General features: G+C 41.3%; 1 protein-coding gene across 2 annotated transcripts in view; it reads left to right on the forward strand.

Moving 5' to 3' along the window:
• The window catches only part of LOC140717257 (leucine-rich repeat neuronal protein 2-like), a 333,158-nt gene that overhangs the window by 35,189 nt on the left and 284,716 nt on the right, over window positions 1–13,253 (forward strand). The window lies entirely within an intron of this gene.

Here is a 13,253-nt window from a genome sequence, read left to right on the forward strand (position 1 = left end):
ACTAGCATTGAGGGTAACAATGAAAGTCCTCCATCTTCGGCGGTGTTCAGGGCTTCCTTTATTATGTCAGTAGCTTCCTCTCATTTTTCACTACTGTCAGTCATGCAAGTCCCAGGTAGAGACTCAGGAATGTCATCACAGTCAAATGGGAAGAATTCTTCATTGCTGTTCCATAACAATGTCGTTTTACCAGTTAGGGTTGCTAGCCCTGAGCTGAACCCCTGACCCTGCAGGACCAGCAGACCACTCTTAGTCTGTCCTCTACCCTTTGACCTCTTTGGCATGGGTGACCCAATCAAGAGCCAAAGCACAAAGTCCTGATTCCAGCCAACATAGCTCTCTGAGTCACTGTGGCATGCAAGCTTCCAAACCACGACAAGGTTGTGGTTCTCTTGGAGAAACATTTTGTATGCGTTACTTCAAATGACATATACACACCTACATTCATTACAGAGGGAATGTAGACTGGTTCCATGTCATTTGAAGAGAGATTTAGGCTAGACCTCTATATAGTGTGTAGAAGGATGAAAAGTGACCTCATCAAGATTTTTAAAGGGCTCAGCAAGGCTGATGCAGGGAAAATGATTTCCCTTGTTAAGGAGTCTGCATCTAGAGGTTATGGTGTCAAAATAAGACAGAGGCCATATAGGTTTGAACTGAGAAAATTTATTCACTCAGAAGGTGGTGAATCTTCAGAATTCTCCACCCCAGAGGACTCCGGAGATTCATTTGCTTGCTGAGTATATCTAAAACAGAGATTTATGTATGTTAAAAGTTCCAGGAATAAGGAGGAAAATGGTGCTTGAGCTAGAAGCGGAATGGCAGAGCAGGTTGCAGAGGTGAAGGGGCAAGTAGTCACTTCCTGTTCCTAACTTCCTTTGTCCTCTCCTCTCGATAGATCAGCTGTGATTAACAAGCCTACACCATCCCTGCATTGAAACCCTGCAGGGGGACATAGATAGGCTGAGTGATTGGGCAGACATTTGGCAGATGAAATATAATACTGACAAGTGTGAGGTCTTGCACTTTGGCAGGAAAAATAATAGAGCAAGTTATTATCTAAATGGAGAGAAACTGGAAAGTGCTTCTGTGCAAAGGGATCTGGGGGTCCTGGTGCAGGAAACACAAAAAGTTAGTATGCAAGTGCAGCAGGTGGTCAAGAAGGCCAATGGAATGCTGGCTTTTATTGCTAGGGGGATGGAGTATAAGAACAGGGAGGTCTTACTGCAGTTGTACCGGGTATTGGTGAGACCACACCTGGAGTACTGCGTGCAGTTCTGGTGTCCATATTTAAGAAAGGACATACTGGCTCTCGAGGCAGTGCAGAGAAGGTTCACTCGGTTAATTCCGGGGATGGGTGGGTTGATGTATGATGAGAGGTTGAGTAGATTGGGACTCATTGAGTTCCGAAGAATGAGAGGCGATTTTATTGAAACATATAAGATTGTGAAGGGGCTTGATCAGGTGGATGCGGAGAGAATGTTCCCAATGATGGGTGAAACTAGGACTAGGGGGCATAATCTTAAAATAAGGGGATGCCGTTCCAGGACTGAGATGCGGAGAAATTTCTTCACTCAGAGGGTAGTGGGGCTGTGGAATTTACTGCCCCAGAGAGCTGTGGAAGCTACTACACTCAATAAATTCAAAACGGAGATAGACATTTTCCTGCATAAAAATGGCATTAGGGGATATAGTGAGTGAGCAGGTAAGTGGACATGAGGCTAGGTTTAGATCAGCCATGTGATCTCCTGGACCAGTTTTCGATAGCCTGGATAGGTCGGAGAGGAATTTTCCAGATTTTTTCTCCTCAATTGGCAACTCGGTTTTTTTTCCCGGGTGATCACATGGGTTTGGGCGGGATGAATAATAAAATAAAATGGACGGCATGGTGCCCTGTTGGTTGGCACTGTTGCCTTGTGGGATTTGGTGAAAACTAGAGTTAAGATTGGATCAGCCATGATCTTGTTGAATGGCGGAGCAGGCTTGAGGGGCCGATTGGCCTACTCCTGCTCCTATCTCTTATGTTCTTATGTTCTTATCCTGTCTCAGCCATCTCCACCACTCACTGTGTCCTTCCCTCTCTCACGGTATCCACCCAACACACAGATGTTTCTTTTGTTCTCTCTGTCCCTCCATCTTTCTGACAAATTACAGTACATTTAACTTCTAACTGATCCCAGTTCTGATGAAAGGTCATCGAACTGAAACATTATCTCAGTGTTCCTCTCTGCATGGATGCTGACTGACTTGCTGAGTACTCCAGATGTTTTCTGGGGTTTCGAATTTCCTGCATCTGCAGTTTGATTTTCAGCACAAACATCATTTGCCCTCACGTTTCACACTTCAACTGGCTCAACACAGAACCGTACAGTACAGCACAATGCAAGTCCTTTAGCCCACGATGTTGTGCTGACTTTATAACTTCCACTAAGATCAGTCTAACCCTTCTCGTTTATAGTCCTCCATTTTTTTCTTTCATCCATGTGCATATTTTAGAGTCTCTTAAATGCCCCTAAAGCATCTGTGAGGGTGCATGGATGTTCATAGTATTTACAATATTCATAAACATCTGCGCTTTCAGGATTGCCTTGACGTATCCCTTTACTAAGTACTCTTGCAACCCTGCTTTTAGTTTCTGTTTGATCATGATGTTTCTGATCTGGGGCTCTTCAGAAGTCAAGAATGAGTCGCAAAACTTGTTGCTTACAGCCATTTTTATTAAATGCGAAAAGAACAGAATAATAAGGGAAAGAGCGAAAACAAAGCCTAGTAGAGAGGGGAAGACAAAGGTGAAAAGAGACCAATCTAACGTCGTCTGATTTTATACCAGTTTACTGAGAAATTCAAATTCCATTGCTTGACACAGCCACTAAAATAGCCCCCATTCAAGTAATGCAATATCTGCCTCAAAAAACCAAGAGGTTTCTACAAAGATACAAAGCAACTGCTAGCACTAAAAAAAAACCACACTGAACAATTACATTTATGTAGGTAATTGTATTAAAAAACACACACAAGCATAAGAAAGTTAAACTACAAGAAAAATCACAATTATACAGTCCAATCCAACATTGCTCAAGTCTGAAAGATACGAGGGGATGGTGGGGCTGGGTGCATCAGCAGAAAAATACAGCGCTGAGGGAGGTCAGAAACTAGGGCTCGTGTCTTGTATCACTGTCTGCTTCAGCAGAAAAAGACCGCTGTTTTATTCAATTAATGCTGCTGTCAACTGTGCAGAGAATATAAGGAGAAAGTCTATCAAAATACTCAGCAATGGTGAGTGTCTGAATCTGCCTCTGGGTAAAAAGAAAGGAAGTGGGATGTATATGGAGTTAGGATGTGGAGGTGGCATTGTTGGGAAGGATCCACAAAATCAACACTATTTTGAGCCTAACTCAGTTCTATGAATAATTTTCGCCAGCCTGCTGGATTTAACCAGGTTTGATCTGGACAAGATTTTCAGTGTCACCTAGCAGACCCCGGTGGGGCATTTTACAGTAAAGATGTGATAGTCACTACAGCCTTCAGACTAAAGCAGGGGTCCACAGCATAATAAAGGTTGGGAACTCCTGGACAAAAGGGATACTGATTCTATTTTAGAAGCCACTGGAATATTGAGCAAATGAGTCAAAAGCAAAAGCACATCTCAGATATCTCATTGTGAGTTATTTCATGATCTGAACTAATCAATTAGATTCCGGTTTGTAATTCACTTCTGGGTATTTAATCCTTCATGTTGCAGTAGTTTGAACCTTTCTATTGCAATCAAAGCTGCAAATCACTTGCAAATGCTTGTAGCCACAATTCATTTTCAAATGTAGATGATTCTAAACCACACTTCAAAAAGTACACAAATGCAAAGTGTTTTGTGACATCCCAAGGATGGGATGGGCAGGGCGACCTTAGAGGAGTTTCGAGACCGTTGGGCTCCGTGGGGTGTAAATGCCATCGTGGATAGAGATGGCAACATTTTGGTGTAATGTCTATTGTCTATTTGTAGTGAAGTAATTGTGTTTGCCACTGTTTTGTATATATTTTATAGCACCGATATTTGTAATAAAGGATTCTGTAATAATAAAAAAATTTTAAAAAAGAGGTGAAGAGTAAGGGATGGTGCCTAGCAATATTGATGTTAAGCTCCCAGAAGAGCAGCTACTAACCTAGACTATTGATCTGGGATCAAGAGGTTAAATGCCCTATCAGCTGGGAATTTGAATTCAAGTAATAACAACATTTTGAATTTAAAAGTTTGGTATTGGTAATGTAAACCACGAAACTACTGGACTGCCATTAAGAAAAAGAAACAAGCTGTTTATTGACATGAGACGAGCATGGTTCAGTAAGTCAATTCAATTCAGGATAGGTATCAAATTCCATCCTTGTACACTCTACATAAATAAAGATATTTCTTTATTGAAGGCTCCAAATTAGATTGCATTTCTAAATTTGCACTAAGAAATCTGCAGTCTATTGTTTTAATAAGGTTTAAAAAAACTGTATTTATATGGATTCTTTTACCACTTAGAATGTCTGTTTTCCTTATCTCTACTGATGTCTGAAGGGCAGTCATGGTTATGATATCAAAAAGCCGGATAATAACTTAATATTCAAAATGGTCCACCAACAGGACTGAGATAATTATGAGATAATCTGTGCCGTAACGGTAGTTTAAGGATCCACCCATCCAAGATAATTATCTGGAGTGCTGTATATGCAGGGCCCTCAGCATTGTCAAGATTTCTGCCCATCCTTCTACAATCTCTTTGTCTGCCTACCATCAGGCTGGAGGTATCATAGTATTAGAACAGGACTGTTAGGATGGGAAACAGCTTGTTTCCCCAAGGCTGTGAGACTACTGAACTCCCAGATCTCCTCACTTATGAAGCACCAGTAGCATCGTACGTCACTCAGAAATAAAATACTGTTTACTCTTTAACTTGAGTCGTAAATGCACCTTATACTAAATCTCAGTCTTCTGGAATGTAATTTATTTTATGTTAGTTTATTTGTGGGAATATTACTTGATGTGTTGTGTGTGAGCTGTAACAATTCTGTGTTGTTCAACTGGGTTCGGAGGAACACAGTTTCATTTGGTGGTATACATGTGGTTGAATGACAATAAACTAGAACTTGAACTTGGGAGCCGCCAGCCAGGTGAACAGGAGAACATAGTTTTCTTCTCAAATAGTGATCAGGTAGCTTCCGTGTTAACTTTAGGGGACAATAGAGACTAAAAGAAAGCACTTGCATCTCTATAGTGTTCCCAAATTAGTCACATGGTGTAATGACAACAAAATTTCCCATTTGTTGGGGAGGGGGGGGTTGGAGAGGTGGAGCAGTGCATCGAAGTGTCAGAATTGTTTCCGTGCTATTGCTGCGGCATGAAAGTCAACTTGTGATTCAAGATCAAGAATGCCACCAGCTATAAAAATGAAGTATTGCAGATGCTGGAAATCTGAAAGAAAAGAACATTCTGGGTTGAGAGAAATGGAGATAACATTCATGACCTTGTATCAGAAGCATGTTGGTTCCAGATGAGCACATACAAAACACTGGATGAACTCAGAAGTTCAGGCAGCATCTAGGGAAATGAATAAATAGCTGAAGTTTCAGGCTGAGATCCGGCTGCCTGACCCACTGAGTTCTTGTGTGTGTGTGTGTGTGTGTGTGTGTGTGTGTGTGTGTGTGTGTGTGTGTGTGTGTGTGTGTGTGTGTGTGTGTGTGTGTGTGTGTGTGTGTGTGTGTGTGTGTGTGTGTCTAGGAGAAGAATCAGGCCATTTGGCCCATCGAGTCTGCCCCATCATTTCATCATGGCTGATCCCATTTTCTTCTCCGACCCAATCTCCTGCCTTCTCTCCATGTCTCTTCATGCCCTGACCAATTAAGAATATCAATCTCTGCCTTAAACATACTTAAAGACTTGACCTCCACAGTTGCCTGTGGCAAAGAATTCCACAGATCTACCACTCTCTGGCTAAAGAAATTCCACCTCGTCTCCATTGTAAAAGGACGCCCATCTATTCTAAGGCTGTGCCCTCTGGTCTTAAATTCTTCCACCATAGGAAACATCCTCTCCACATCCACTCTATGAAGGCTTTTGAATATGTAGCGCTCCTGATAAATAGATAGATAGATAGATAGATAGATACTTTATTCATCCCCATGGGGAAATTCAACATTTTTTCCAATGTCCCATACACTTATTGTTCCTGATGGATGGTAGGGAGATCCCTATGATCCCCTCAGCTGTTCCCACAGCCCTTTCTGGGGACTTCCAGTGCAATTTGTGACTGTTCCCATACCAGACAGAGATGCATCTTGTCAGGACACACTCAATGGTACTTGCAGTTAAGATTGGGGAGGGGGAGCATTGCTTGCCTTAATCTTCTTGAGAAGTGGAGGTGCTGCTGTGCCTTCTTGTTCGGGGAGGTGATGTTAAGGGACCAGATGAGGTCTTCTGTGATGTGAACTGGTTATTTTTGTTTTCAGCAGACCCCTTGACTCCATTCCTGTTTATACCCTGATTCCATTTCAACATTTGACTCTTGTGCTCTAATTTGGGTATCAATTATGAAACATTCATATCTTATTTTTCTACCATTACTTACGAAAAATTATCTAGCTCAATTTAAATATTTAAATTGACCTAGCTTCCACAATTTCCTGAGGGAAGTGAGAGATGCAAATTTTTGTAACTTTTTGATTGGATTCCAAAAGAGTAAAGCTTTCATTTTACGAGTATTTTCCTCTCTTTGCTGATTCCCCAGTCGGAGGAAATGGTTTTTTCTTAGAAATTTTTTTTTGCATTGCTAAACCCTTAATTAGACCTAACTGTAAACATGAGGGAATCCAAGGCTCAGTGTGGCAAATTTTCATTGTGCTCCCTCTGAGCAGGCTTATCATTACTTCAGGTAAGAAAACCAAAACTGTGTGTAGTATTCCAGAAGCAGTCTCGATAGACCCAATATAAATGCAGTAAGATATCCTTTGTGATGAAGTGCTAAAAAGACCTTTCTTCTCCTACATTCTTGTTCTCAGGGACTGGTGTACATAGTCAACCTGGTCCAGCTGAATGTTAATACCTCCTAATTTGACATGTTTAAAACATAAACAAAATCTGCTTTTCTGTTTTGCGAGCTTTTTAAGTGGGAAATTTTGCTTTTTTTTTCCCATTATTAAATTTCATTCATGCCAATTCAGGCTGGCTGCAGTGACTAATGACAGGGGTCGGTGTTGGGACCACTTCTTTTTACGTTGTATGTCAATGATTTGGATGATGGAATTGATGACTTTTTGGCCAAGTATGTGGACAATATGAAGATAGGTGGATGGGCAGTTAACGTTGAGGAAGCAGTGAATCTGCAGAAGGACTTAGACAGATAGGAAAATCAGGCCAAGAAGTGGCAGATGGAATACAGTGTAGGGAAATGTATGGTCATGCACTTTGCTAGAAGGAAAATAATTCCGAAAACAAGTCGGCGAATTCAGAAGTCAGAGCTGCAAAGAGACTTGGGAGTCCTCGTGCAAGATTCCCCAAAGGTTAAATTGCAGATTGAGTCAGTGGGAAGGAAAGCAAATGCAATGTTAGCACTCATTTCGAGAGGACTAGAATATAAAAACAGGGATGTAATGCTGAAGCTTTATGAGGCTTTGGTTAGACTGCTCTTCAAGTTTTGTGAGCAATTTTGGGTCCTTAACTAAAACAGGATGTGTTACCATTGGAAAAGGTCCAGAGGAGGTTCATGAGAGTAGTTCCAGGAATGAAAGGGTTGATGTATGAAGTAATTTTAATGGGTCTGGACCTGTACTCGCTGGAGTTTAAAACAATGATGGGGGATCTCATTAAAATTTATTGAATATTGAAAGGCCGAGATAGAGTGCACATGGAGAGGATGATTCCTACAATGGGCGAGTCTAGGACCAGAGGGCAATGCCTCATAGTATAAGAACATTCCTTTAGAAAAGAGATGAAGAGGAATTTCTTCATTCACCACCAGCCAGAGGGTGGTGAATCCAAGGAATTCATTGCCATAGATTGTGGAAGCCAAGTATATTAGCAGAGATTGATAGATTCTTGATTAGTATGGATGTCAAAGCTTACAGGGAGAAGACAGGAGATTGGGTTAGAGAGTGATAATAAATCAGCCATGATGGAAGGGTAGAGCTGAGTCAATGGGCCAAAGGGCCTCATTCTGCTCTTACGTTTTATGATTTTATGGTCTTTATTTATTTACCTTTCCATATCCTTTAGAAGCATCTTCTCATCCTTCTCCCTGCTCACAATTCCATCTGATTTTGGATCAAAAGCAATTTTGGAAATATGACATTGAACTCCCATAGCCAAATCTGAAGAAGAGATCATTAGTAGTCGGGGTCCAAGCACTGTTGTACCCGACTTATCATGTGTTCTACAGTTGTTGACTTACAAAATATAAATATGCACACCGTGCTCCCATATCTATGGTAAAGCCCTCATCCTGAAAGAACTCCAGCAGATTTTATAGGAAGGTGTTGGGCAGGTTAGAATCCTATTCTTTGGGGTGTAAGAGGTTGAGAGGTGACCGTATGAAATCATGAGGGGTTCAGATGTGTACACACAATACAGGTTGAGGACCTCTTATCCAAAATCCCAAAATCCAAGATTTTTTTTGAGCCCTGACGTGATGTTACAAATTGAAAATTCCACCAGGCTCGGGGAAGGTTCCCAGGCGACGCACATGTCTCTGTGCATCTCAGACAGTTCTGAGAAGTGACCCCACATATTTTAATAAACAAAAGTTAATGAAAAATAGAAAACCACTGCATAAAGTGGAAAAGGGAAGATCCCGATCATGTATCGAAAGAGTGCATTCATCAGCGTCGGAGTGAAAGTATTCCACTTAATGATCTGCTGCCTATTAAACAAGCAAAGATCTATCACAACAAACTGAAAATTGGAAGTAATTGTGAGTATTCAGCAGGCTGGTTGCAGAAATTTTGGATAAGGCATGACATTAATGTTTTAAAGATTTGTGGTGATAAAGCATCTGTTGATCACGAAGCAGCAGAGAAATTCATTGATGAGTTTGCCAAAATCATCACTGATGAAAATCTAATATGCTGAATGGCTATGTTAGTATACACCACACACACAAAATGCTGGTGGAACGCAGCAGGCCAGGCAGCATCTATAGGAAGAAGTACAGTCGACGGTCTCGGCCCAAAACGTTGACTGTACTTCTTCCTATAGATGCTGCCTGGCCTGCTGCGTTCTACCAGCATTTTGTGTGTGTTGTTTGAATTTCCAGCATCTTCAGATTTCCTCGTGCTTATGTTAGTACATATGTGTGTTTAACAAATGTAAGACAAAGACTGCTTCCTGATAGCACATAAATTCAGAGTTGGAAATGAAGGCGCTCCCAAGCTATCTCATAATGTATTCCAAAATCCAAAATCATTCCTGCCCCAAGCATTTTGGATAAGAAGTAGTCTTTTTCCCTTGGTAAAGGGAGCTAAACTAGAGGTCATTGGTTTAAGGTGAGAGGGCAAAGATTTAGAAGGGACTAGAGGGGCAACTTCATGAAAAGGATGGTACTTATATGGGATGAACTTACAGAGGAAGTGGTTGAGGCAACTGCAATAACAACATTTAAGAGACATTTGGATATATATATGGATAGGAGGAGTTTAGAGGGAAATGGGCCAAAAGCAGGCCCATTGGATTAGCTTGGTGGCCACCATGGTCAGTGTAGATGTTAAAAAATGGCCTGTCTCCATGTTATATTTCTCTATGAATTCATGACTCTATGAATATGACTCTAGTAGAATAATCAAACATAATTTCCTTTTTTCATAAAAATGATTCTGTACAAACCCAGTAATTCCCATTACAATGCATCGGAAATGCTGGAGGAACACAGCAGGCCATGCAACATCTACAGAAATGCATCAGCAGTTGACATTTCAGACTGAGACCCGTCATCAGGACTGGAAAGGAAGGAAGAAACCAGAACAAGAAGGTGGGAGGAAGGGAAAGAGTACATGCTGGCAGGTGATAGGAGAGACCAGATGAGGAGGAGGTTGGGATGAAGTGAGAAGCTGGGAGGTGATGGGTGGAAAAGGTAAAGGGCTGAGGAAGAATAATACATTATTTTCCATATTTTCTCTGGGACCAAGTCCAATGGGAGAAAATTGCCCAGTGTAATGGCTGGAATAAAGGCCGAGGAGGGGTTGAGGAGTCAATAAATGCTAACTATGCCTATCTTGTAGCATTTAACTTAATTTATTGAGATACAGCAGAGTAGACCCTTCCAGTCCTTTGAGCTATGCCACCAGCAACCACTGATTTAATCCAAGCCTAATCAATTTACAATGACTAATTAACCTACCAACTGGTGCGTTGAGCACACAAAGGAAACTCACGCAGTTATGGGGAAAACGTACAAATTCCTTACTGGCAGCGGTGGGAGTAAATAACTTAAATAAAGACCTTTACAATTACTCCATACTTTGCTAAAGTGTTAAAAACAGCACTGTGACTCACCCTGGTGCTATTTGTGAAAGTTACGTAAGGAGTGGGAACTGTGCTTGTGAGCTTCTGGGTTTTCCTTGTGAAACACTACACTAAAGCTGAGATTGTCAGTTTCGGCACAACCTCCCAATGGGTATATCCAAGTTCTTGCAGTTGTTACTATGTAACGCTGCAGGTGCTGTCTTTGAAAGCACTGCTTAAAAGGGACAGCTTTTATTCCTCTAGTTACAGGTGAGTGCTGCTGGGTGTTACGGTAGCGTAGCAATTAGCGTAATGCTATTACTGCGCCAACGACACAGGTTCAGTTCCCACCGCTGCCTGTAAGGAGTTTGTATGTTCTCCCCGTGACTGCGTGGGTTTCCTACGGGTGCTCCAGTTCCGTCCCACAGTCCAAAGGCATACGGATTAGTAGGTTAATTGGGTGAAATTGAGCATCACAGACTCTTTGGGCCTGAGGGGCCTTTCACAGTCCCGTACCTCCAAATAAAAATAATTAAATAAATGATGCCTTGGTGGTGGGAGACTGCTCTGAAGGTCAGAAAAACCTAGTGAAGAACTTGAAAAGAACCATGGCTGCCAAAGACACGGTCTTTATGAAATGGGCAACATGGGAGCCCTCCAAGGCTCCTGCAAAAGCTCCTCATGCACCAGCATGATCACCACCCCCCCCCCCCCCGCAAGACTATAAGCTTCTGAGTTAGTCGTTTCAGTCTCTGAGTCCAAACACTCTCATCATCGGAGGTAGCGCCTTTAGCTGTTGATGCTCTAATCACAGCAAATCCTTTCCTAAACCTTTCCACTTCTCTCTCTTTTCTCCCTTAAAATGCACCTGAAAACTGATATTTTTGATCAATTTCTTAATCCTTAATCTGTGAGTAAAAAATCCATGGACCTTTTGGGCCTTTGTTATTCATTACTTCCTTCACGCCTCCTCGAAGGTTATGAGGAAGGCTTCGATTAAAACATCTATGAACTCCTACACTTCAAAGAATGCCTGTGCTCTTCTACCTGCTCTTGAGGGCTGGAGGGAGAATAAATGAAGAAACCATAGCACCAATTGTCCTTCTTCCTCTCTGAGTCTGACCATTTGCAATCTTGACCTAGATACCATCGTGCCAACAGTAATTCCACATCCATGTACTGTATCTCCATCTTACCTCAAGTTCATCTACTATGGAAATCAATGTGTAATCATTTGGTAACCTCTGGACTTGATTATTCTACAACATCTCTTGTTGTCTTTGGTGACTTCTGATCGAGAACCCATACCCTGACCTGCTTTATCCTACCTCGAAACCCACCACCACTGGTCTCTACAACGTCGAGGAAGGGAGTCACAATGGCACAGCTAGTGAAGGTGCTCCCTCACTGTCCCAAATATCAGGATTCAGTCCTGACCCCCAGATACTCAAATCTCACATTTGGAATGTTCAAAGCTTTTGAACTTTGAAACATCCCAAAATGCATTCTATCTGGTGGTTATTTGGCTACTGTAAATTACCCCTGGTGGGTAGGTGGGTGGTAAAATCTGGGGAGTGGGGGCTGATATTGATGGAAACAAAGTACCAGGCTCCTGAAGTGGCAAGGACAGCTTCACTCACTACAACTATGAACCAATTCCACAACCTACAGATTTACTTTCAAGGACTCTATTCAAGATTGTTTAATGTCATTTTCAGTACAAAAGTGTACAGGAGAACAAAATGATCCAGATCCGATGCAGCACAAAAAAACACACACAATAAGAAAATGAACACAATAATTTAAAAAAAACATGTAAATATAAAGGATAGCTTATACCTGGAGTGATTGTGTGGACATAAAGTGACTCTTATGTATAGGAGTGTTTTTACATAAGGGCACTCTGACAGGAAATGATAAAGTAGTGGCGGGTGGGGGTGTGATGTACAGCTCGTGTACTTGGTATTTTTTTCTATCTGCACAATTTGTTGTTTACACAATAGTTGATTGTTAGTCTTTGTTTATGTATAGTTTTTCATAAATTCTATTGTGTTTTGAATTTACCTGTAAATGCTTACAAGAAAATGATTCTCACGGTAATATATGATAGCATGCACATACCCTGATAATTAGTTTGACTAAATTTTTTTCTCTTTTTAATAAAGTTAATGTTAATATAGGTTTATATAATAAGCAGCATGGTGTTATGTACTGCACTGCTGCTGCAAGAGGCTAATTTTCATGCAATTTATACCCTGGATATGTATGCCCATAGCAATAAACTTAAATGTAGATCAGTATAGGATTAAATGGATGGGTGATAGCATAGATTCAGTGGGTTGAAGAGCCTGCTTCTGTTCTCTATCTATAATTAGCATCTGCTAATATGACTCAGTATCCGAAATTTTTGTTCAGTGAGGCTCCTCAAAGTCATTTTGTGATTCTTTTTTCACTATAGAGGCATTGGCTGCTTTACACAGGCTCTGAAAGTCAAGGGATTCGAAAAACTTGACCACCCATAAATCTGCGATTTTGTGCTGAATGTGTTCAGTCCATTTATAACTCATCCAAGCTGCTTGATTAGATTATGATCCAATCAGATTATCTTGCACTAGATCTGGTCGTAGAAAATTAGATTACACCACAGTGGTTCTGGGAATGTTCTTCAAAGACAAATTGAAGCGCGCAGCAATTGTCTACATGTCACAGGTCTCTCTTTCACATCCTGGTGGCACTCTTGAAATGAGTGAGGTTTCAACTATGGAGTGGCTATGAAGATGTT

Source organism: Hemitrygon akajei, chromosome 27, assembly GCF_048418815.1.
Source record: "Hemitrygon akajei chromosome 27, sHemAka1.3, whole genome shotgun sequence".
NCBI classification, from domain to species: domain Eukaryota; kingdom Metazoa; phylum Chordata; class Chondrichthyes; order Myliobatiformes; family Dasyatidae; genus Hemitrygon; species Hemitrygon akajei.